Raw genomic sequence first — 25,535 nt, 5'->3', positions numbered from 1 at the left:
AACAAGATAAAAAAAATTCCAATTGCTAAAAACAAGAGTAAAAGAGAGGACATTACTGCTCTCTCACAAAAGCACTTTGCCACGTACAGAGAAAGGATGAACAAAGTCATACAATGTAAAAATTTATACCAATAAATTAAATAATAAAGGTAAAATGGACAAAATGATAGGAAAAAACTGCCAAAACTGATTTAAGAAGAAATAGAAAATCTTAACAAACTTATAATAATTTGAGGGATTGAAATCATAATAAAATAAACTTACCATAAATAAAGATTGAAATTATAATAAAATAAACTTCCCATAAAGAAAAACCCAGTTCAGTTTCACTGATGAGTTCTACTACTTAAAAAATACTTTAAAAAATTTAAAGAAATAATTCACAAATTCTTGAAAAATTGGAATAGGAGGGACAATATACCAATTTGTTCTATAAGGCTACTGTTATCCTGATATCTATACCAAAAATACATCACAAAAAAGCAGATCACAGGCCAATATCCATGATACACATACATGCAAACACTGTCAACTGAATAATACCAAAGCAAACACAATAACATATAAAAAAGCTAATACACCATTAACAAATGTGATGTATCTCAAGAATGCAAGACTAGTTTACCATATGAAAATCAATTAATGGAATATACATATTAATAAGGGAAACAAAAAAACACATGATAATCTCAATAGATGCAGAAAAAAAGGATTTGACAAAATCTAACACCCTCTCATGATCTAAAAACTACTCAACAAAATGGGAATAGAATGGGAATATCCTCTACGTGATAAAGGACATCTACAGAAAACCCTCAATAAAGATTATGCTTAATTTTGAAAATGCTGAAAGCTTACCCCTGAAGATGAGTACTAAGAAAAGATGTTCACTCTAACCACTCAGAGGTACTAGCCAGGAAAATTAGATAAGAAATAGATTAAATAATACTTGTTTGAAAAGTTATCATTATTTATAGACAACATAATTTTATATGTAGAAAATCCTAAGGAATCCCTAAAAAAAATTTAGAATAATAGACAAATACAAAAGGGTTTCAGGATATGAGATCAACATACAAAATTCAATTGCACTCCTATTCATTAGCAATGATTAACCTAAAAATGAAATCAAGAAAAAAAATAATTTATAATGATAGCAAAAGGAATAAAATACTTAGTAGTAAACATAGCCAGAGAAATATTTCTGTACACTGAAAACTATGAAGCCATTGAAGAAAAATTATAAAAATCCCAAATAAATGGAAGGCTAATTTTTTAAAAATGTCAAGACTTTGCCAATTTGATCTACATTTTCAGTATAATCCCCTCCCCCAAAGATACCAGTTCATCTCTTTGAAGAAATTGACAAGCTGATACTAAAATTCATATTCAGGGGCCCAAAATAGCCAAAACAATTTTGATGAATAATAACATAACTGTAGAGCTTATACTCCCATATGTCAAGAATAATTTGTAGGTTAGTACAAAACTAAGGTAAGCTATACAATTTGGTACCAATATAAAGATAGACATTAAGATTAATCAAAAAGAATATGAAGTTCAGAGGCAAACCTGAATTTTATGGTCAACTGTTTTTAAGAAGGGTGGCATAAAAATTTAGTGGTGGAAAGAGTAATATTTTCAATAATAACAACAAAATGAAGTTGGATCCCTACCTCACGTCATATGAAAAAACTTGATGTGAATCATAAACCAAAATAATAATTTGTAGGTGGCTGCAATGCAGGTGGCTGCAACTACATACAGCATAGAGCACTTCTTTCTGGGGTGATAAAAATGTTCTGTAAGTGCATAATAGTGTAGACATGCTAAAAATCATTGAATTATACACCGTAAAGAGGTTATTTTCTTATATATAAGATTTATTTCAATTTATAAAAAATTACATATCACACTGAATATTATATGTTTAAATTTTATTTATTTATTTTAATTAGGTATATATGATAGCAGAATTCATTTTGATTCATTGTACACAATTGCAGCACAACTTTTCATTTCTCTAGTTGTACATGATGTAGCATCACACTTTTTTGCAGTCATACATGTACCTAGAGAAAAAATGTCCATCTCACCATTTCTCTAGTTGTACATTAAATAGCATTATACCTTACGTGCAGTCATACATGTTCCTAGAGAAAAATTGTCCATCTCATTCCATCAGCTTTCCTGCCCCCATATACTCTCCCCTATGTTCCCCCGCCCCTTTGCCCAATCAAAATTCCTCCATTTTCCCCATGCCTCCCCCCCATCATGGATCAGCATCCACTTATCAGAGAGAACATTTGGCCTTTGGTTCTTTGGGATTGTCTTACTTCACTTAGCATGATATTCTCCAACTCCATCCATTTACTTGCAAATTCCATAACTCTATTCTCTTTTAATGCTGAGGGATATTCCATTGTGTATATATGCCACAGTTTCTTTATCCATTCATCTATTGAAGGGTATCTAGGTTGCTTCCATGGTTTAGCTATTGTGAATGGAGCTTCTATAAACATTGATGTGGTTGCATTACTACAGTATGCTGATTTTCAATCCTTTGGGTATAGTCTGAGGAGTGGGATAGCTGGGTCAAATAGTGGTCCCATTCCAAGTTTTCTAAGGAATTTCCATACTGCTTTCCAGAGTGGTTGCACCAACTTGCAGTCCTACCAGTAATGTATGAGTGGGGAAAAACGTACCACTCACATGGATCACATGTAAACAAGCAGTGGTTTCCATCCTCATATCAGATAAAGTGGACTTCAAAACATAGCTAGTGAAAAGAGATAAAGAAGGACATTTATTACTTCTCAAGAGATTCATACATCAATAAGACATAACAATCATAAATATCTAAGCCCCAAACAATGAAGCATCTATGTATATCAAACCTTTCTTAACTACAAGAACCAAATAGACCACAACACAATAATACTGGGTGCCTTTAATGCACCTCGCTCACAACTTGATAAATCTTCCAAACAAAAACTAAACAAAGAAACTATAGAACTCAATAATACAATCAATAATATAGACTTAACAGGCATATGTAGAATATTCCATTCATCAACAAGCGAATACACTTTCTTCTCAGCAGCACATGGATCCTTCTCTATAATAAGCCATATATTATGCCACAAAACAAGTCTTAGAAAATACAAAAATAGAGATACTGTCCTGCATTCTATATGACCATAATGGAATGAAATTAGAAATCAATAATAAAATAAAAACTAGAAGCAACTCCAACATCTGGTGACTAAATAATATGCTGTTGAATGACACATGGATAATATCAGGGAGGAGATAAAAAAATTTAGAGGTAAATGAGAACTCCAATGCAACTTGTTAAAATCTATGGGACACTATGAAGGCAGTGTTAAGAGGAAACTTCATTGTCACACTAGATTTTGTTTACTATTTCATGGGTACAATCAGACCTAGAATTTAGATCACTTGTTACAACCAACTTCATTTTTAGAAAACTGGGAGAAAAGAGACTCGTTAAAGGCCAGGATCTCTGAAATGGTCTATCTCTTTAGATGTGTACCACAATTGTTATGACCACAAAGAGCGACAATAATATCAGCTGCTCATATATGTTTACATTAGAGGCAAGGAAAGACAAAATTCCTACATTATTGATTGCCAAATAATCCATAAAAAAGGACAGAATGACTTAATAATAAAGATTTTTAGAATATCATGCCCTCATATTATCTTTTTAAATTCAAGTGCTCTAGGAGAAATGCAGGTCCATATTGTGCTGTTCTGTGCTATCACAGTAAGACTCATCAAGTCCATTGCTGATATATTAATATAAAGTTGACCCTAAGGCATGCTTTTCAGGTTGGTCACAGGGTCCATCACATGATGGCATTAGTAAATAACATTTTGAATAGAAAGGTTAATAGAAGAGAAGTCAAATCTCAGTTAATCCCCAATTATTTCCACACTATCAAAGAACATCAACATCAGTACAAAAAAAAGCCATAGGACAGAAATGAAAGGAAATTAACAAATGGAGGTGTTAGTTTCTCTGAAGACAATCAATGGTTCAGCTGTTGTGTTCTAAATGGAAAGCAAACTCAATTGGATTTGGTCAAGAACTCTTCTATTTTTCCATCTCTTTCTGTCCAATTTCTTCATTCAGTATTTTATTAGGAAGTAGACACTAAACAAGGACAGGGGCATTGAGTAGCTAAAGAGACAAGAATTCAGGAAATAAAAGTAGACATTAAAAGAGAATCTAGACAATTTTCAAGTTAGGCAGTTGTAGATACAAACAATAATCCATTGCTGCAAGACCATGTCAGAAAGAGGGTACCAAAAGATTCCAAGCACTATGTTTGCTCCTTTTTGTTCATTCACCCATCCAACCCTCACAGAATGAGATGAGCATTATAGTTCACGTATAAGGAGCATGGTTATCAGGGAAGTTAAGCAAGTCACCCATGGTGAATCAATTTGTAAGAGACAGAATGTGAATTCTGACCCCAATGACCATGATCTTTATATTATCCTCTGCCATGCACAACCCTAACCAAGCTACAGTGCAAGACAGTCATAATCCCAGAAGGGAAAAGGAATGATGGCAAAAAGGATATAGCAAAAATAAGGCCACCATCTTATGGGTTACCTAGCATAACAGCACACCAGAGGTCAGGTGCCACTGACTGTCACCTAAAGGCAATGGCGATGATCTCTGCTGATCCCTGGTGACCCCTACCTTCTCAGGAAGTAGGTAGAGGCAATCTTAGTGACAGAAAGGCATCATTAATTTCATTTGAGAGGGGATGATTAGATGAGGCTTATTAGAAATAAAGTCTGAATACATTTAATTCTGGGTACGTACAGCATGTTTTATATTCTCTCCGGAAATTGAGGTGTTTGTTTTTCCTCTGAGATGTGTTCTATTATTAAAAGGGACATTTACCTTCCTGTCCCCAATATATAGCCAATGTCTCTCCAAGTTGGTAGGCAAAGAGTAAATACAAACATACTTTAATTCATTTGCTGGGAGCAGTAAACATTACTTTGATTTGATAACTCCTAATGAGGATGGCAGACATCAGTGATACAGACAAACCATTGGTTTGAGAACAGAAATATCAACATAGGCACAATCTCCTAATTTTCTCATCTTTTTGTACATTAGTTGGTTAATGGACTTGAGCCAGGATATCTACACAGACAAAACAAAGTGGATAATTGAGCAATTATCTGATGAATTTAAACACTAAAGAAAGTGACTTTGGATAATTAAGATTTTGTTCTAAACTGTTGGAGCATCTTTCTTTGGGGAAAAGTTATGGAGACAGTAGTAAAGTAGGTGTGTGGATTTTCCTTTCATTACTGCATGTAAGGGCTGGCTAAAGAAACTCAGCAGGGATAATAAAGGGATTCAACTATTGGGCTGCATGATTGGGAATGCTGTTCTGCTGCCATGATTAAAGCTAGGATATAAATAGATGGGACACAGCAAATCTGAGCTTCAGCCCTTTTCTTAAGAGCTTAGTGCTCATGATTTGAGAGAGAACCAGACCTTCCCCTCTTGATCTGAGGTCCAATTTTGTCATTGCAATTACTCAATGTAAAATAGCAGTAGAGTCCACCATATGAAGATCCTTGTTTGGACAAACTTCAGCCCATCTCATGACGAGATGGACGGGTCTGAGGAGACCAGTTATTAGATCTAAGCCTTGCCCTATGGCACTGATTCATAACTGGTTTCTATAGAGTTTGAAGGCCACCAACTGCTATTCAAGGGATCAAGCTTAAACAGGGTAGCCCTTTATCCACCAGTATTATTACCTATTCTCAGGATAGATAAAAAAAAAAAGCCATAAAGAAGATGTGTAGCTAATTCAAAAATATATCAAAGATCTGGTAGATCCAAAGCCAAATTCCAGGTCTTTTCAACTCCCCAATTGCTGTATTCCAATGACTTAAATACACTGCTCAAAAACTATACTCACAAGAGACAAAGTGAATTGTCTTTTAATTTATGACCCCTCATGGGTCTGTGAACTCTGAATGATAATTAATATTTAAAACCAAAAGAAGATATTATGGGATATTAGATTCTTGTAGAAAGTAAACAATTACTTTTGGAATAAGACATGTTCTTATAGAAGGTAGACAGCCAAATTATTCAAACAAACACAATCATATGAACGTACTCCATATTTTGTAATTTTTTCTTTTTAAAATTATTTTTTATTTGTTCTAATTAGTTATACATGACAATAGAATGCATTGTGACACATCATTCATAAATGGAGTATGACTTTTCCTTCTTCTGGTTGTACATAATGTAGAGTTACATGAGTCTGTGTAATCATATATGTACATAGGGTAATAATGTCTGATTCATTCTACTATTCTTCCTCAAACTCCCTCTGTCCCTTCATCCCCTCAAAATACATTTTGAATGTAAAATAAAAATATAAATTTAACCATCTTGACCTGGGTCAAGAGAGATTTAACTTTAGCAATTCTATATGATTAAACCTTTAAGGGAAAATACAAACTTCCCCGTCGGAATGCAGTTTTCAGACACATTCACCTCTCCTGGTGAATGGCATCTTTATGTCAAGATTTCTCAAAGTTTGCAAAGCCCTCCAAAAACATTAACTAAAACCTAAACAACAACAACAAAAGGTATAAAACATGCCATTGTATTTCTGCAGATATTTAATAAAGACTTTTTATGTTTTTAATAGTTAATAAGAAGCTATATAACAAAGTAGATGAGAGAGTGGTTAGGTACAAATATTAATTCTGAGAAAGAAGTTTTATACAACCTCCCAGGGAGTAAGTGCAGTTCAGATATATAGATATATAGTCATATCTATATGTCTAGCATCAAGTGTAACAATCAACAAATTGTAAAATATTTTGTTCTAAATTGAAAAATGAAGAATTTTGAACAATTATAATTATATACTTTTCACGTGAACTGGGAATATTACATTACTTCCACATTAAAATCTGTTTTCAAGCAGCTCGGAAGTTTGATTTTTTTATAAATTATGAACAATGATTTTTTTAAAATTAAAATATCCCTACTTGAAAAGCAAAGCAAAAAATGAATCAAACATAAATTTCTACAATGAGAGGGAATTATATGTCATATGTAATATCAAGTGGTAATACCAGGACACTAGACTGGGCAAGAATTACTATGAAAAATTGCCTGGTTTAAATAGCAATTAAGGATTTAATGGGGGAAAGTAATCAGGAATATGGGTGATCTAGCCAGTAAAAGAGCATTAAGTGGGTAATACAGTACTCAAAATATGCCCTGTGAATATTCATGAGTTGATCTTATTGTGACTTATCTACATAGTGACATTTTCCAGTACGAAAACATTTAAGTAAAAGAAAATAGCTCCTGAGCTTCAGAATATTATAAAATTCATAATGTAAAGGAAGCAAAATTAAACTGCAATGAGTAAATGATGGACAGGTAGATAAAATGCTAGAGAATAGAACTGCTATTTAAAATGGTGATTTACCACTTCCGGAAAAATCTATGCAGCTTTTTGTATTCATGCCAATAAATAGAAAACACCTGAAAAGTTGTTGGTTAAAAAAGATAGAAAAAATTTTCTAGACTCCTTCTCATATGTTGTTGCATATGCTTATTCATTTGAGATAATTGCTTTCATTTAAAAAAATGGAGAAAAGACTATAAAGAAGTTTTAGATAAGAAAAAAAAAAGTTTAGGTCCAAATTAAGAAAATTCAGTTCTTTTGCTCTTTTGAAGCCACCTAGAGGGAAACAAACAAATAACAATAACAGCAACAGGATCTGCAACAAAAGTTCACTCTGGGAATAAAGGATCAACTTAGTAAAATGACATAATTGCAGAGCCCTCAGTGGATATGGAAATTGGGAGAACTAAAATGTGTGTGTGCAAGGAAAATGTTGGCTGCACTTAACTCATGCAAAAGACCTGCTGAGAAAATGCATCAAGTTTGACCTGAATTAGCCAGACAGGCTGTCTAAGGCTGTGTCTGCATATCACCAAATGGCATGAGAAAATTACATAAATACATATGTAGTTTGTTGCCACAGAACTTCCTTGTGAACATACTGTCAACACCATTTTCTTTTTACATCTTGGCTCAAAATATGACAGTCAGCCAAGTTGAATGGTTTTTCTTTAGAAGGTGGCTGACCCTGGTTTCTGGATCTGCAGGAGGGTGGTCTCCAGTTTGGGTAGCATTCACAAATGCACTACATCTTTCTGAAGCTCTAATTTATGAAAGAATAATGACCACTTCCAGCTAAGTTTCCTTGCTCTTTTTGGCATCACAATTGTGAATATTTTGGGCATCCAAGATTTCAATAAAGGAACACTCCTCCACCATCTTAGTAGACAAAAAAATGTTGATGATACTCTAAGAAATGTTGTTCCTGTCAGCCACCAAAATAAGCCCAAATTTATCCCCATTTAAATTAATTGAATATTGGACTCACTCCAAGTTGCGTAGTTCCATGAAAAAAAAGAAAAATGTGCATCCCCCCAAGCCTTTTTATACAGAAGTTTGAAATCTGCAGATCTCTAAAGTTAATCTGAAGATGAATTTAAGTTAAAGGTATTGAAACTTGACAAGAACTCCAAACATTCTTCATTTCCATCAAAAGTAAAATTCTTGGTAGGTTTGCTTCCTGGGGAAAAAAAAGTACATGATCACCAGGGAGATGGATACTTATAATTAATACACCCCGTGAATGTCAGCCTCAGCATAACTTTTCCCTCTGCTCTTGTCATGGTGTCGCATTCATCCTTGAGGGATCCATCAATTCACACAGAAGCATCAGGAGGCCAGAAAGAAAGTTTGTCTTCATTTCTCCCTTCTTTCCAAGGTTAACTACCTTCAGATCACATTCAGACTCAAATAAGGATATCTGGTTTTTTTTCCCCTGAAGTTTTAGTTCTTAAGTGTAAAAATGAAAAGAAAGGAAAATTAAGCCTAAAATGAGTGTAATACATATTTCTAAAGGCCAAAGCAATACTCAAGTCATTACAGTATTGATGACCTTGAGCCATAGCAATTTATTGACCCAGATTTGTAAAGGATACCACCCCCAATATATGGAATACCTGCAAATACAATGATAGAGCTACACATTTCTACACATGGAAAAGATCTCTTTAATCCTAAAATGATGAAGGTGTTCATCACAACAGAATAAAGACAATGGCTCTGTCACTGTGTTGAAGACCTTAGTCAAAAGAATGAAGATTCATTCTGCTGGTCAGAAAATGCAAAAGCAAAGTAGAAGCTAAGCAAAAGTTTATCTTCTCTTTGCTGTCTCTGCTACCTTTTTATCTATGTGTCCCCAACCCAAGTATACTGGCTTTTTTTATCTAGAATTAAAAATCCTTTGTACTGGTCTTAAAATATTACTTTTGTGAGCCTCAGTTTAGCCTAGGACTCAGTTTTCTTTTTTTTAATCGTTTTTACTTAAAGATAATTTCACATTTTTGTTGTTGTTGTTGTTGTTGCATTTGTTCTAAATTGTGTGTTCCTTCTTCCATGCAGTTAATCTTTGGCTTCATCTAATTTTGAAAACAATAGTGTCATATTTTCTCTAAAGAACTCTTCATGCTCAGAATAAAATTATGAACTGTATTTTTCAGACTTTCCCATTCCCTTTTTTAGCCTCATAATTTCCTCAATACCAACCCAATGATGTTTGCTAGTGTGTAGTATCAAGGGATGCTTCTGTTTTCTTCTCTACCTTATTTTTCTCCCACCCTTTTCCCTGACTCTGCTACCTCCTCTTCTTGATACTTCACCACCAACAACAATAGTTACAGCTGTTCTTCCTGGACCTATCCTTGTCCTTGACTCTCTTCCTTGGCAATATTGTCCAATGCCATTCCTGAGTAGATGCCCATCCACCATTTGAAGTACTTATGTCCAAAATTTAGTGATCCAGCTCTCTTCCCAACTTCTGCAGGGTCATATTTCTTTTGTTACTAACATAAATGATTCCTCAAACAGCAGGTCTGAGGACTAATTAAAGCCCCAACATGTCTACAAAGCAAGGAATCTCGTATTTCTGACTCCTGTTCTTCTCCAAATGCGTGGTTGTAACAAAAAGTTCATATATATATATATATATTTACAGTCCAAATCTGATACTATTAAGACCACTTGTTGACATTATCATACTTACCTTCTTCCACCATCACCCCCCCACCTCAAGGAACCTAAAGCTGAGTCCCTCCAAGAGCTTGCTATGGATCCAGTCAGTGATGGAGAAAGATCTGGCATTGTGGATGTCTATGAGAAAACTACCCTGCCTTCACAGGCCTTTTTCATCCTTGCTACCCCAGAGATTCAGATACATTGTCTGTTCAGCATGAGAAATGTGTGTGTTTACAATGCCCTCCAGGTGATTCTGCAGTGCCCTACCACCTTGGGCACTTATACTTTAATATTGTCATTCTGTCGTCAGAATGGTATGATTACTTTGTCCCAAGGTTCTGATCTCTTTCTTTAAACTCTAAAGTAGTTCAGCACATCAATTTCTTTTGGCATATGATAAAAAGTAAATGGTTAGCATGTTATTAAGTATGTCGTCTTTACTATGAGCAAAAGAGTTCTTCCACATATATGGAATCCATCCCTAAAATAGACATTCTTTGGTCTATATTTGAAAAGCATTGTACTCTCTTCCATCTGCCTGTTTTGCCACATATTTCTGTTGTACCACTAATCCTGTGTCATAGTCCTCTTATTTTAGTTAAAATGTTCCTCACCATACCTCTACTCCATTTTCCTTGATTTAGTTACAGAATTTTTTCTATTTTATAACTATTCAACTATTTAAAGATTAAATTATGTCCTTTCATTCATATAGCTTGCCTTGCTAAGTCTCAACAGAGGCTTTGCCAATTAAATTTTGTGTATGTGTGTTTAACTATCATCTTTATTCTCTCCCACCAAAAGTAATTTCTTTACTTTGAATGTCCCTACATTGTCTCAAGTTTATCTTATCTCTGGTTTCCTTCTTCAGTGACTTTTGAAAATTCAGCTTAATGATGCTTCATTCTCTCTACTATACTGCAATGCAGGAAGGTAGTCTCCAAGTCCTTTCAATGTTTCCTCTGGCAGAGGGCCCAACTTCATTTGTAGCAGATGAAACTAATATCAAAATGGAGTAAAATCACCATCTTAAATACATGCTTTGCACATTCCTGCAACAGTTTGTGTAGTTTCCAATACTTATTGTAGTGTCAGATGAATTATATGTCCTCATTAGATCCCTTGTGAACATCACCTATAAGTTTTAAGAAAACTCTCTTATTTGGGGGCTTGGAGATGTAGACCCTGAGGAATGCAAGGAGGAAGTTGTTCAATTGATGCAATTTCTGGCTCCCTCTCCTCCTTTTAAGCTGAGATAACATAGTTTACAAGGCACTGAGGGCACAGCATTTAGTCAAAGTATTTACTTCAACTTGTCAGAGGCAAGAGGCTAAGGGAAAGATTAAATTTATAGCACAAAGACATGTTTTTACATAATCTAACTAGAAATTCTTTGAAAGCAGACACATGCTGTTGAAAACAACCACCACAAAAAAATAAAAAATACTTGGACAGAAGATGCTGAGCCTTTTTCTTACTACTTGCTCCTATATTTTCTCCACCTGAATAGAACCATGGGTCTGTTTACAGCCAAAGATCTGAGATGTGTTATCACAAGAGTTGAGGGTACAGAAGCCAAAAGTCAAGTCTTCAAAGGTATGCAAGAATCATCAAGTTTTAAGGTAAATGCATATCTTGAATTTAGCAAGCAATACACTGACACCAATCATCATCAGGAAAACATGTTTAATCACTGGCTAAAAGCTGATCTCCTCTTTGGCATCTGAGAATTAAACATATGTGCTTTTCTAGTATAGATATCTTTGAACTTCAAAAAGTCACACACCTAGTTAAGGACCAGGACACTATAATCCAGACACATTCCAACTACAGCTAAGAGATAGTAAGAAAAAAAAATGTGTATATAAATACACTTAATCATCTAGGAGATTTATGTCACTTCTTGATTAAATAAAATAGTGCACAGGAAAAAATAATGCTAATAATTGTTACTAAAGTTCTGGTTTTGAGAAAGTTTAGAGAAGAGAGTTATGAAGGTGGTCTGTCATGAATGCAGCATCAGCAATAATAATAATGATTAGCGATATAATAATGTTTATGGAACCCTTCTTTGTACTAAGTGCTCTATACCATTTAATCCTCACATCTTACACTTTCCTTACAGATCAGGAAAGTAGATTAGAGTTCATTATATGAAGTTATGCAGGTAGTACATATTGATACAGGTACGACAACCAGGAAGGGCCAGACGTCTTCCTAAAGTCTCTTGGGCATCTCATCAGGATCCAAAAGAACAGAGGAATGGGAACAAATAATGAAGCCTGTGGGACACAGGACTAGGGCAGCTGGAGAAGCTTGGAGCATCTCAACTTGGATAAAACAAGGTACTTTGAATAGGTGGGATGGGGGCAATTTATAGAAGGAAGTCCTCCCAATGCAGAACTTCAGGGGTTTACAGTTTCCCCACAGATTCATCCTAAGGAATCTATAGATTTGTTTTCTTGACAAATTCAGCAGGTATTCATGATCAGACAAACCTGAATTTAATTCTGGTCTTTATACACAAGGAAGAAGAACATTAGACAGGCTATTTAACAAGTTTAAGCCTCAGTGTTTGCATATGCCCCATAGGAACAGTGACAGCAAATGTGTCACCAGGCCATCATGAGGACTGAATGAGATAATTCTCAAAAGGCATTTAACCCCATTTCTGACATATAGCAATCACTTAATAAATATTAGTTCTTATCATCACAACATCATGCAAGACACTATTCTAAGAATTAAAAATGAATAAATTAATAAAGGTATTGTATCAATCCTTTAATTCTTTACATTTAGAAGAAGAATATAGATGTGATTGCTACTCTAAAGATAAAGTGACATAGGAGAGTTAGCTCACCTTTTCCTGAATATGTCCAGTCATTTCAATGAGGTAAGGATTACCCCTCGATCAGCTCTTTGTGGCTCTCAATCATACCCAACATGTTGACACTTTATAGCTGAAAACTAAGCAGATATTCTATGAGGATGGGGTCTGCTTCCCCAGAGTAGCTGCTGAAAATGGAAAAGCAGCATTTAAAAGAAGAGATGGGTTTGATGCTGGAGCTGGCAGCACTCAGGGAGGGAGATGTTGGGATGGGCTGAGCACTGCAGATATCCAGAGGGTTGTGTCCCCCTGGGTACAAGCCCCATGGAGAAAATATGGAGTTGTGCTAATTTAATTGTTTCAACTAAATTAGGGTGTGTTTTGTATCAAGAGTCCTTCAGATTGGTAAATTTTAGAAGTTGTCTCGGGGCAACTCCTCCTGTGTCCACACATCCCTCCCTCCATCTAGTGAACTCATCACTACTGATCTCTAGACACTTCACACCTCCACAGCACTTCCAACAGAGCACAATTCTTCTCTGCTTAATTAGATTTGCTTTCTCCAGAGAGGTACATGCTCAAAATCACTTTTTGTTTTCTTCCTAATTTTTTTCCTGTGTCCAATGTTATTTCCCCAGCTTTATCAAAGCATAATTAACAAATAATATTGAATATATTAAAGTGGACAACCTGATGATTATATTTCTATATACATGTATATATACATATATGTGCATGTGTTTATGAATATTGTACATATGTATGCATCTGTGTGTGATATAATAATTATTACAATCAAATGAGTCAATATATTTGTTACCACATACAGTTTCCAATGTGGTATGCTTCTGTGTGTGTATATGTGCATGTGCATGTGCATGTATGTGTCTGTGTGTATGTGTTCAATACACTTTTGGGGAGATGTTGATCAAAGGGTAAAAAACTGTCCTATATTATTAACTGCATTCCTCTGTGTTGCTTGTTTCTACTATACATCAGAGTAAATGAATAAAAATTAGAAAAAATTAATCTATGTTTTCTATGATGGATATTTGTTTGATCCTACCAGGTTATTCCTTTGAAAAGGTGTGTTTAAAATATATACACTATTTTGAGTCACAGGGTAGGTTTAGAATCCAAATTAAGCTCCAGTAAGTGGAATTCAAGTTCTTTCATACATTGAAGGGAAAGGAAATGTAAGAGAATATGGAAAAGAAATTGCAGGGTTTCCTGGCATTGTAGACAAACACCCATTCTATGGCATGTTTGACCCAGAATTTCCTTGATATATTGGAAAAGTCCTCTTGTAGAATACTGTTAATGTTACACATGGTATTTAAAACTAGAAGGAATGCTAACTTGGGAATAGTTGCCAGTGCTTTCGAATCATGCCTTCTGGGAAGACGGTGATGTTTCCAGGAAATTTTCAGCAACAAAGCAGCACCAGGACCAATGGCATTCAAATTGTTTGACATAAAGATAACCATGTGGACGGAAACATTCTGACTTTTCATCTCAGCTAGGGACCTACAGGCCCCCTGATGAAAAGGACTCAAGCCACAGCATTGAGGACTACTCGATAAAGATGTTTTCCCAGTATGTGGCAGCAGTTAAAAAGCAAATAGGCTTCCAGGATATAACAAAAAGGGTTGGAAAACACAGTGGCACAATGAACAATGAAGCCTTTTTCTTCAGAGAGACTGGACGTCTGCCATCTTACCACCTGAAAGCTACCAGGCAGCTTGAAAGAATCCCAAGCAATACATCTGAGACAGCTTGAAGTGAGGATGATCTATTCCGAATGTCTGGGAAGGCGAATTACTGGCAGTCAGATGGAAGGATTCACAATTATGAAAGCCATGGCAAAAGCTGATCAGATTCTCCTTTCTCCTAGGCTTCATGCTTCAAAACAACCAGAACCTCATTTTATTAAAATGCTCATCGCTGTCAGTTAAGGAGATGGGAGTCTGTTTGACAGCACTGCCTAAAAGGCATTGTTAGGGATTCTGGCAGGGCTCTCAGGCCACCTGACCCAGACAGGGCTCTTGCTTACGCATCCTCCTAGCGCAGCCCTGGAAGCTAAAATACATTGTGAAGACAAGTCAGGCTGATTTCTAGATTAAATTCCCCTGTCCACTGCTGTGTGCTTCACCGAATGTGGTAAGCTGAGCGTGAACTTGAGCGAAGGGCTGTTGAGCAAATAAAGGCAGATAAAGAATGTTAAAAGGACTAAAAAAAAAAATTATAAATTGCAAACTGTCAGACCATCCATAGCCTCAGCCAAGTCCAAATGGCTTCATTTTCCTTTTCTAGCCTGGCCAGTCTGCTTGAGTCTCTCCCACTGGTGTTTTTGGGATACAGTCCAGGCCATTATGAACAGATCCAACAATGTGCAGTGATCTTGAAGCTTGCAGAAAAGTTTGGGACTACTTAAATTACACCCCATTTATCTTTACCAGGGGATTTTTGTAGTTCTGTCAAAAGTGTCTTTCGGTCCCTGGTGAACTAACTTTCAGTAGTTCTGCCAATTGGGGAAGATTCAGAGGTACAGCTCATAATAAATGCTCAGGTTTCAGGATTTGCCTTTAGTTGAATCTTCTGTCTTCTTCCATTTCAATTACTGTAACCTCTTTCTTTCCATAACATATGGCTGTTCTCCCTTTGGTGTCTTTTTCACGAGATATGAAGTCTTGCCCCTTTGACAACGTTGACCTTCACCCAAACAATGGAGAGCTCTTCCTACTCAACTAGACCACTTGTTAAATGTTCAGTTGCATGGGCTACAGCTGATTCAGCTCCTAACCCATTTCTTTCAGTAATATCTTTCCTTCTTCTGTTGATATTTAACTGAAATAATGGAGTTTTCAAAAAATCAGGTGCTAGGGTATGTGCTCCTGTGGCAAGATCCCTGGATCTAGAACCAGAGATGAATTGGACCAAGTTGCACACTTAGTAACTTTGTGGTTTTGGAGAGTTTGGTTGGCTTAACCTTGGTTTCATCATTTGTGAAATGAAGACAATGTCTGCCCCCAGAAGTGTTTTGATAACTACTTGACATGGTACACATGAGGGCTCTTTCACATATGCCCTAGGTTGAGTAATTTGGTCCTTTTTTCCTTCTCTTCCTTTGACTTACTCCTTATCTGCCCTCCCTCTTCTCTCCATTTCTATCTATCACATTTCTTTCCTTCCTTTCTTCTTTCTCTGTATCACACTCTACCTGATCCTATTGCCCAGTCGTGTCCTCCACTCTGGCCAGGAAGTTCTATTTACAGATTCTATGTACACATTCTCTCTCCTTCCTACATTTTAGCATGTCTCCAGGTGCTTTTCGTTGCCATTCAACATGATCCAAATATTGTTTTTTTCTCTAAGATTCTTTTCTGGTTGGACCTCTACTACATACCCTTATCTGATAATTCTATGCAAGTTCTTTTACTTTGAATTCTTACTGTACTTATTGTATCTTTCTTTAATATTTTGGGTTTCATCCAGTTAGATTCTAAGCTCTCTAACCAGAAGATTTGTACTTCTTTTGCATTCCCTAAAGTACCCATCATACTTGTAAGGTATATTGTAGATTTTAAACAAAATATGTTACATAATGAGTGGCTAAACATAAATTCAATTCTTTTGACTTTGATTCTAACTATTTATTTCAGTGTATCCATTTATATTTCCAGGTGAATGAATCCTTTCTTTCTCCTCCAAGGGCTCCATTTCACAGATTTACTGCTACCATAGTTCTAATTCATAATTATATATTTAGCTGAAATATTTTTTAAGAATATTTTTGAAAACTTCCGAAAAAAATCACTATTATCTATGGCTTTAATGTTGAGGCACTATAATATCCAGCAATAATGCTGGCTAATGTTAAACCATAATAATTCTTCAGGGGGAAAAAAACTGACCAAGAGGCAATTTGTAGTGCTTTTCAGTTTCCGTGGTATAAATAATTCCTTTATGGCTAATTTCAGGCTTTCCAAGTGATCTCAAGCCAGCCCCAGAGTTGGGAAAAAATGTGATCATTCAGCTTCTTGAGTCACTATGCCCTAATGCTACCTCACTGCTGAATATCACACCATCTTGAATATGGGCGTTTTTTTCCTGTCTTAGGATACCTTATGATCTTTTCTCTCTAATCATCTTTAAATGGATTCATTCTGTAAATATCATTGCAATTGACAGAGAAACCAAGAGTCATCCATGGATGGATTTGAGCATTTTCCCACTTTAGGAAATTTGTGCCTCTAGAATTCTTTCCAAGACTGCCCTGAAAGTCTGAAATGTGTTTCTTCTTCCTGAAGAACAGAAATCATCTCTCCTCATCTCCACAAAAAGTACATCTCTATGATAATAATGTTGTTGTCTTAGTCCCTAGTAGGTGGTGCCATTTTATGAGCTTGTGCTGAAGGAGTGGAATTCTCTGATTGCTTCTGTCACTTTGAGCAGGGTTTGGGCATCTAGAAGTAACCTGGTGCACTTAAGCAAACATTGCTTATTTCTCTCCATGCATTGTTTTTAATTACTTAAAATTCTTCCACTGTGGCTTTCAATGACTTCAGCCAACTAACTAAATTCCTGAAAGTGAGTTGGTTAGCTCGTATAAGATGATACTGTAAGACAAAAACCAGTTAATTTTAACATTATTAACCTTAAGTAATGTGGTAGCTTATAGTGCTATCTATCGCTGAATGGGCAAAGTGTTACTTTACTTCTCACATTCCACTCAAGGCCATGTTTCTGAACAATGGCCAACTCAGAAAGTACATTAGAATTAGGTTGAAGAGTTTAAAATTGCAACCTTCCATAATCTTCCATAATTTGCTAGGGTACTTTATGTTCATCCTTTAACCTTCTTTGGTCACACCTTCTCCACCAAAGAAAAACGTTTGGCAGCATATTTGAGGGTTTTCCCAACTCCAACCATCATCTTTTCTGGTAGTCTGATACGGAAATGGGCTTTGCATTGGCAGGGAAGATGTCAGTGTTGCCACCTATATTGTCTTCAAAGATATTTGAAAGTCACCAAAAGACTCAATTGAAGTATAAATTGTCACAACGTATTGACTCATCAGTCCCTTCAGCGGAAAACATCTCTAAATGACATTCTACTCCCTTTCTGCTCACTTTGGCAATCATCTTCATGCCTCATTCACCATCAGAACTGTCATTTTGATTCTCTCTCTTTCACACAACACAATAAAATAAGACCTGGGAAATGGGTTTAATCAGAATGTCATGCTAGCAGCACCCATCCCATCAGGTAGGTCTCATGGGTATCAAAACATGGGATCATTTTGTGTGTCCTAAGTTTATAACTCTTATATACCTGGGTTTCCTTTGTGAGACCCATTTTATTATTGAATACACTGTATACTAACAGTCTTACAAAATATCAGGTGAAATACGGTTGTCTTTAGTAATTATAGAATGATAATATACCTGCTTTCAGCAGCGTTGACAGTACTTTATATGACCTCTTCTTGCCACATAGCAAACAGCAACTCTAAACTAATGCAAATCAAGAATTCAGCTCACACAACTAACCTCATACTGTTCATATGTCAAATGTGAGCACAAGCAGCAGGAGACTGGCCTGCTCTTTCTAATTACAATTATGATAAGAGTTTAGCACAAGTCTACTTAAAATCATAAAACCTTTTGGTACAAGATTGGTGTTTTATCTCATTGTATATTCATATGATTAGGTTTATTTGACTACTCAGAGGAAAAAGTGCCTCTCACTGTCCAACATGTTCTTATTTAGGATGCTATGAGGAGTAACCCATATGCAATCACACAATGTCTAGTTCTCATGCAAATGACACAAGCATGAAAAACAAGATGTGAGGAAAGGCTTTTCCTCTCCTCTCTAAAACTAATCTCTCCATTCCAGGGAGACCACAAATCTTGGGTTCAAATAAAAGTCCTTTAATTGGGTGAAATTTCTATGCAAAAACTAATGCTCTTTGGACCAGCAGGCAAGTGCAATTCTCCATCTCACCAGGGAACCACATTTTCTCAACCAAGCTGGGTCCCTCTTTCCTAGCACTGGCAGAAGCAAAAAGTGCTTCCATTAGCGAAGCTGATTTTTCCCCTATCACTCTTCTCTTCTCATGTGCCAGTGTGGGGTAAGTGAGGGTAGGCTTGTGAAATTGCTTCAAGTCATTGATGGAAGAACCAACTGATTGATTGATATTGGGCTGAAACAATCTTCCTGTTCATCCATTGGTTTGCCACTCATCGGGAAGCCAGGAGCACTGAAAGTGAGCCAAGCCTGTCAGATGTGCCACTGAGAACACTGTTCTTTGCAGAATATTTTTGGATGCCAGATGCCAATCACTCATGGGACTTTGCCGCTCAATAAGAATTTCAGATGTGGACTTTAATTATAGTCTAGCAGAAAAAGGATGATGGAGGGAACAGAAACAGTTTTATTTTTAGCAAACCCAGCTCTTAGCCACCACCAAACCCTGTTAATCTATTTTAGGGGCTTGTCATTGTTGTTTGGTGGCTGTTATTAATGTTAAAAACTATCAGGTTGACAGCTTTGAGGAGTTGAACGTCCTTTCTCTAGGGAAACTGAGAGGCACGATGGTCATATTGGAGAGGATCTGGGCTCTGACAACCTAGCACTGACCTTACTGAACTTCTTCCAGGAGATGTAGAAAAGTGTGGATATCAGTTTATGTTCATATTTGCCTCTAAATACTTAGAAGAGTAAGAGAGAGAGAGAGAGAGAGAGAGAGAGAGAGAGAGAGAGAGAGAGAGAGAGAGAGCTACCAAGCAGTCTACAACTGCATGAGAGAATTCAGTAGATATTAAAAGACATAAAAATTTCAATTTTGTTAACATCTCAGCTTCTGAATGAACTCCTTTATGGACCAGTGATTTCCTGTGAAACCAGTCACCAGTACTGAAGCAATCAGTAAAGTTTTTACTATTTATTGAGCACAAACTTCATCCTAGGTAAAGAGAAGAAAGAAAGCATCATGAGTCTTTTCACAGGGTTTTCATATGTGTAATTTAGGAACAACTTGTCAGTAGGAGGAAATTTGCAGCATACATATTTACATTATATCTTCAAGTTTCACAGAAATGCTGAGTTCACAGAAATGGCAACCAATGTAATGGTGATATTGAAGAGGTTGCTTTAAAAAGATGGCTATGGAAAACCCACCGCATACCCAAGCACCCTGGATAGGAGTTAGATAAAAACCTTTCTACTTCACAAGACAGCCACTTGGAAAGCAAAGAGTTTTCTCGTTGCTTTGGTTTTGGGATGATTTTTTATTATGTTCCAAAGGATATAAGGGACTAGAAGAAAATTTAATATTTTATTTAAAAAGAAAAATATCTATCTGATATAGCATGAATACAACCCAAAATACATACAAATGATCTATTATAAAATACTATTCATGGCATTTAACTATAAGCTAATTATACTTAGATTTTTTTTAATTAGCTAAGATTGAACATATTCAAGGTATAGAGTGTGATTATGTGATAGGTATTATGTAATGATGACCACAATCAAATTAATTAACATTTTCATTTCTACCTATACTATAAATTAGGTCCTCAGAATTTGTTCATCTCATAACTAAAAGTTTAACCCTTGGACCAACAAAACCCCATTTCCCCCACCTCTCATAAAATCAAATCACAAAAATAAAAAGTAAAGCAATGATTGACAGAAGGTGAAGGCTTGACACTTGTGAACCGGCAACTGATTGGTAAGAGGGATGCTTAGCCTATTACCATTTTTTGCACTCTGCAGCTCCCAAATTTTTTTAAGCCTAATGTTAAAGGGCAATGAGCTAACAACTCGCTTCTTATTATTTATTTATTCATTACATTCAATGTGCTACCTTTACACAATCCTTCATCTTAAAAACCATGATCATCATAGACATGAATATTTATTAAGCAAACAATGCTTGGATAATATTGCTTCAGAATTAAGGAAAATTATATTCTGATAGCTGGAGAGGCCTTGGGGAGCTTTCAATCAGCTGGAAGGACTCAATGGATTCAACACAAATTTTAAGACAGTGTAAAGACTCACACAACTTACCCCATATTTACTATTTAGTTTAGTTCATAACCTATACACTGAACACTTAGTATATTTAATCTCTAAGCCAGACAATTCTAGAAAAAAACAGACACAAAATATACTTACCATATACTAGAATGTATGACATAAAAATATAGTACAGATACAATTACATGTAATCAAATACCAAAATGAGAAGTTCAAGCAATGTATTATGTTAGATCATATCAGAGAGATACTGGTATGTGTTGCAGAATTTTGTAAGGATCTCATAAAGCTCCATGGAGATAAAGCAGTTTTCTAGTCAATTATATAATAGATAAATTGGAAAACTTACCCTAAATATAAACATTTAGGCTTCAATTACTAATTTTATGATTTTTATTTGATCAGAAAAATGACATATTTGCCAATAAATTTGGGGTCGTCGGAAAATCAACTGTCAGATAGGATTAAGATTGACAATATTTCACTATATTATGTATAATGATGGTGGGCAGAGAGAGCCTCTTATTAGTGCTTTCCCAGTGTTACCTAATAGATGCAGTTTCCTTCTGTGAATGGACTGTTTAATCTGAGGTGACTATAATGTAGGGCCCAAGTTCCAGTGACTCACCCCATCATGCCTGAGATGGTTCTTCTTCTCATATCATGTGTTCATGAAGTGATGAAGACCACTGCCATCTGTTGAGAACAATAAGGACAGCTCACGGAAGGGAGTCCCAATAAATGTCTTCATTGGTCCATCACAAGTGTGCATCTTGAGATGTACAAGACAATCTTCATGACTTTTATGGAGTACAAAGATGTATGAAGACTCGAACTTCATGACCTTACAATAGAGCAAGGGAGCAAGATATAGACATATGAAAGATTAATTATAAACAATGTAGTAAGCAATAAAGGCCAAATAAATGTATGTGCACACTAAGGAGAGGAAAGGAAACCTGTTTAGAAGAAATACTTCTCTTGTTTCTAGTCCTTTAAAATTGCCAGTACACCTTATCCCCTTCCTTGCATAGCAGTCAGAGAAGGACTAGCGATAGAGATCCATTTACTAGTTATTGCCCAAATTTGCACTCAGATTGTTGCCTTCTTAGCCCTGCAAGCTGGTTATCTGTATCTATTTCTACCTCCTTGATTTGGCAACTTGTTCAAATTATTTTCTCTGGTTTAGTGGAATTGTTTCCTTCTTGACTTCCTACTCTGCACCTCCCCTGAGCTGAGTAATTTTTTATATTTCTGATACAAAGCTCTCATTTCCCAGTCTAAGGAAGCCTAAATGCCTTCATGGTAGAGGAATTAAAGAGAGCAGAACTACTTGACTATGTGATGTTTATCACTGCTAGAGCTAGTAATGAGTCTCTTTCACTAGCCTTTTCCTAGCTGGGAAACTATCTGGCAAACCAAAAGAATGGCAGAATAAAGAGGAAAGGGACAATGAATAATATGTGCATAATGTATCAGGGCTCAGGATGACTAAATTAAAGTCAACTTCCAACAGTCTAAAGTCAGGCTTTGAGGTAGAAGGGATGGTGTTTCTTCAATTGGATGAGTTCCAAAAATAGTCAATAAGAAGAAGCTGTCAATTTCAGGAATTTTTTTAAAGTCATTTAATGGCTGGTCACTGAGTATTTGTTGAGTTAGTGCTTAAGTCTTGGTCACTTGTCCACCCACCTTAACTGCATTTGATCTATGGCCTGATAAACCTGGGTCTGAGTTAATATTTGTGGTAATCACCCTGTTGTATTCTCTTTGTGATTTTGACTCTGACTTATTCATTCCCATTTAAAATACAAAGAAGTGGCTTCTAGAGCACGGAGTTCTTAGGCATTGCAGATACTCTTGTCTTCTCAGCTAGACTGTAGCTTCTAATGAAAGTACTGTGCTATTGGTTCTGTCTCAAGAAGAAGGAAAAAGTAAAAGAAGAGTATTTACTATTATACCTTCACAGTTTCCTTCCTACCATAACCAAATTCCTTAACTTCTAATCATCAAAGACTTTGAATAATTGCTATTCACAGGAGAAGGAGTAGGACGGAAGGTGGGAAAGGTGGGTTGCTTGATTTGCTTTCAGAAGAATGAAATAAATACAGACTCTGACTCTCTATTTCTTAAGAAATGGTGGTGAGTGTGAAATTGAGACAAATTATGTGTGGTCTTCTGCATTTTCACAAGTATTTCTCAAGGAGCCATATTGCTTCTCTCTTGGTTCCTTGTTAGCGGAAGCTAATTCATAGCCTTCGTGGTCGAGGAATTAAAGAGAGCAGAACTACTTAACAATGTGATGTTTATCACTGGTACAGCTAGTAATGAGTTTCTTACACTAGCCTTTTCCTAGCTGGGAATGTATGCAGCTCAGGTAGCAGAGCACTTGCCTCTAGCACCCCTGAAGTCCTGGGTTCAATCCCCAGTACCACAAAAACAAAAGACAAATACTTCAGACCTTCATTGAATGACACAGTCCTCTTGACAGAGGTACTTACATTGAACAGATGACTCCCAGACTCTCCTCTAAGATTTTTTTTTTGTGTGTGTGTGTGTTCCCTCTTATTCATTTCTATAAGAAATATTTTTGTTCTGATTTTTAAAATATTTTGAGAGGGGTGTGGAGGTACACACCTGTAATCCCAGCTATTCAGGAAGCTAACGCTAGGGCATCACTGAGTTTGAAACCAGCCTGGGCAATTTAGTGACAGTCTCAAAATAAAAGGGCTGGGGATATTGCTCAGTGGTAGAGCACTTGCCTACCATGCATGAGGCCCTGGGTTCAAATGCCATTAACCCCCCCCACACACACACACACACACACACAAACCACTTTATTTTGATTAATTATAGTTTCACAGGAAACTGGTAAATTAACAGTATTTTGTATACTCTTGACTCAGCTTCCCTTAAATGGTAACATTTTACCTAACTAACAAAAACCAGGAAATGCACATTGGTGTGACTATTTGATTGTGAGAGGGAAAGAGTTTTGTAAAAACACAACCTAGTTTAACTCTATGTATATTGGTAGTGATTGAAAGTGGCTTGGAAGGATAATGCAAGTCCTCATCTCAAAATCTATATGGAATTGTAGATCCTGTTGATTCCTACTCCAGCTACCTGAAAACAGAATTCTTTGGAGAGGAATAAGTTAAAATACATAATCAGCACTTAGCTAAGTTATGGTAGTCATACCCTTTAAGCTAAAATATAAGGGAAATGAGTGTACCTCTGTCACATTGGTGGCATGTGGCTAGTTAATGAAACCAAGAGATGAAACAATAAACATATAAATAAGAAAAGAAAGGGGGCTGTTCAGTCAGTTTACAGATGAGGAGTGAAGTACTCGCTGTGTTCCAGCTGCTCAGAATGCAAGTAGGAGCCACTGCATCCTAAAAGCAAGGCCCCCACAACTAGTTATTGGGTTATTTTCCTAAAACATATAGTTTCACGAGAAAAAATCAAGTATGTCATCCATTATCAGTTCATACCATTACAGTTTCAATGGTGTGTAAGCAGTTCTTTGCACATTAAAAAAAAAAGCACACATTAAATGAGATAACATAGGTAAATCAGGGCAGTGCCTGGAACATGGTAAGTACCGTTAAGTGTTAGTCGTGAATACTGTTATTATGATATTCTGCCGGGTACTTCATGAATCCTTATGAAACACTCTCAAGAAGTCTCAACTACCCATTCTCTTTTTCTTGTAGAAAAATCTCCTTCTCCATTCAAGTCAACAAATATTTTGTGAAATTCTTTTTTGTTGGAAGGAGGAAGGACTGAAACCATGAACATGAACAGTCATGAGCTGCTGCAAATGAGGACGTTTCTAGCAGAGTTTCACAGGAGAAGGTTGCTGTCCAGGTTTGAAGTACATTATTAGCTGAGTTTTTTTTTTTTTTAACAAAACACAAATACCCTCCCTTTTATTTATACATGTGAAATAAGTACATAGATGGGCATCTGCCTAGAGAATCCAGGGCATTCTGAACAGGGGGATCAACAGTGAACTGTGGCATGTCACAAACAAAAAAAAGAGACATGTATTGGTGTTGAGCATTTGTAGAATGAAATAATGAAAGAGCCAAACCCCCTTAAGCCTTATTTGCCTGAAGGCAACTGTGAGCATTTTTACATATGCTACAACTGATATTTCCTGCCTATGGAATAAAGACCTCAATAAAAGGAAATTATGTCCCTCATAATTTTCCGTGGGACAGAGGCACATAAAAGAGTTAGCAGAATTTGAACATTAAAAATTTCAGACTGGATCTAAACAGGAAAAAATAACCATGTTCATTGTAAGGAGCTAAGGCTTCTTACTAATTCCTTTCTGTAGAGGTACCTAGAAATACTATCAGAACCATATTATATCCCATGTATAGATCATGCTATTTTCTTTGCTTAACCTAAACGAATAAGAGATCTCATATTTCATGCTGTATATTCTGCCAGTCTCAGACTAATG

At 36.1% G+C, this 25,535-nt stretch overlaps 1 long non-coding RNA gene across 1 annotated transcript in view; it reads right to left on the bottom strand.

Moving 5' to 3' along the window:
* Positions 1-1,974: 1,974 nt before the first annotated feature.
* Positions 1,975-25,535, bottom strand: part of LOC120885784 (uncharacterized) — a 110,541-nt gene continuing 86,980 nt past the window's right edge. The window contains exons 5-6 of the long non-coding RNA XR_013430056.1: positions 21,690-21,905; positions 1,975-2,779 (exon numbers count right to left, since the gene is read on the bottom strand). This is a non-coding gene — a long non-coding RNA (uncharacterized LOC120885784). The remainder of the gene's footprint in view (positions 2,780-21,689; positions 21,906-25,535) is intronic.

This window comes from Ictidomys tridecemlineatus, chromosome 13 (assembly GCF_052094955.1).
Source record: "Ictidomys tridecemlineatus isolate mIctTri1 chromosome 13, mIctTri1.hap1, whole genome shotgun sequence".
Lineage (NCBI taxonomy): Eukaryota > Metazoa > Chordata > Mammalia > Rodentia > Sciuridae > Ictidomys > Ictidomys tridecemlineatus.
Note: the sequence above shows the minus strand (reverse complement) of the source record. Positions and strands in the feature narration are given on the sequence as shown.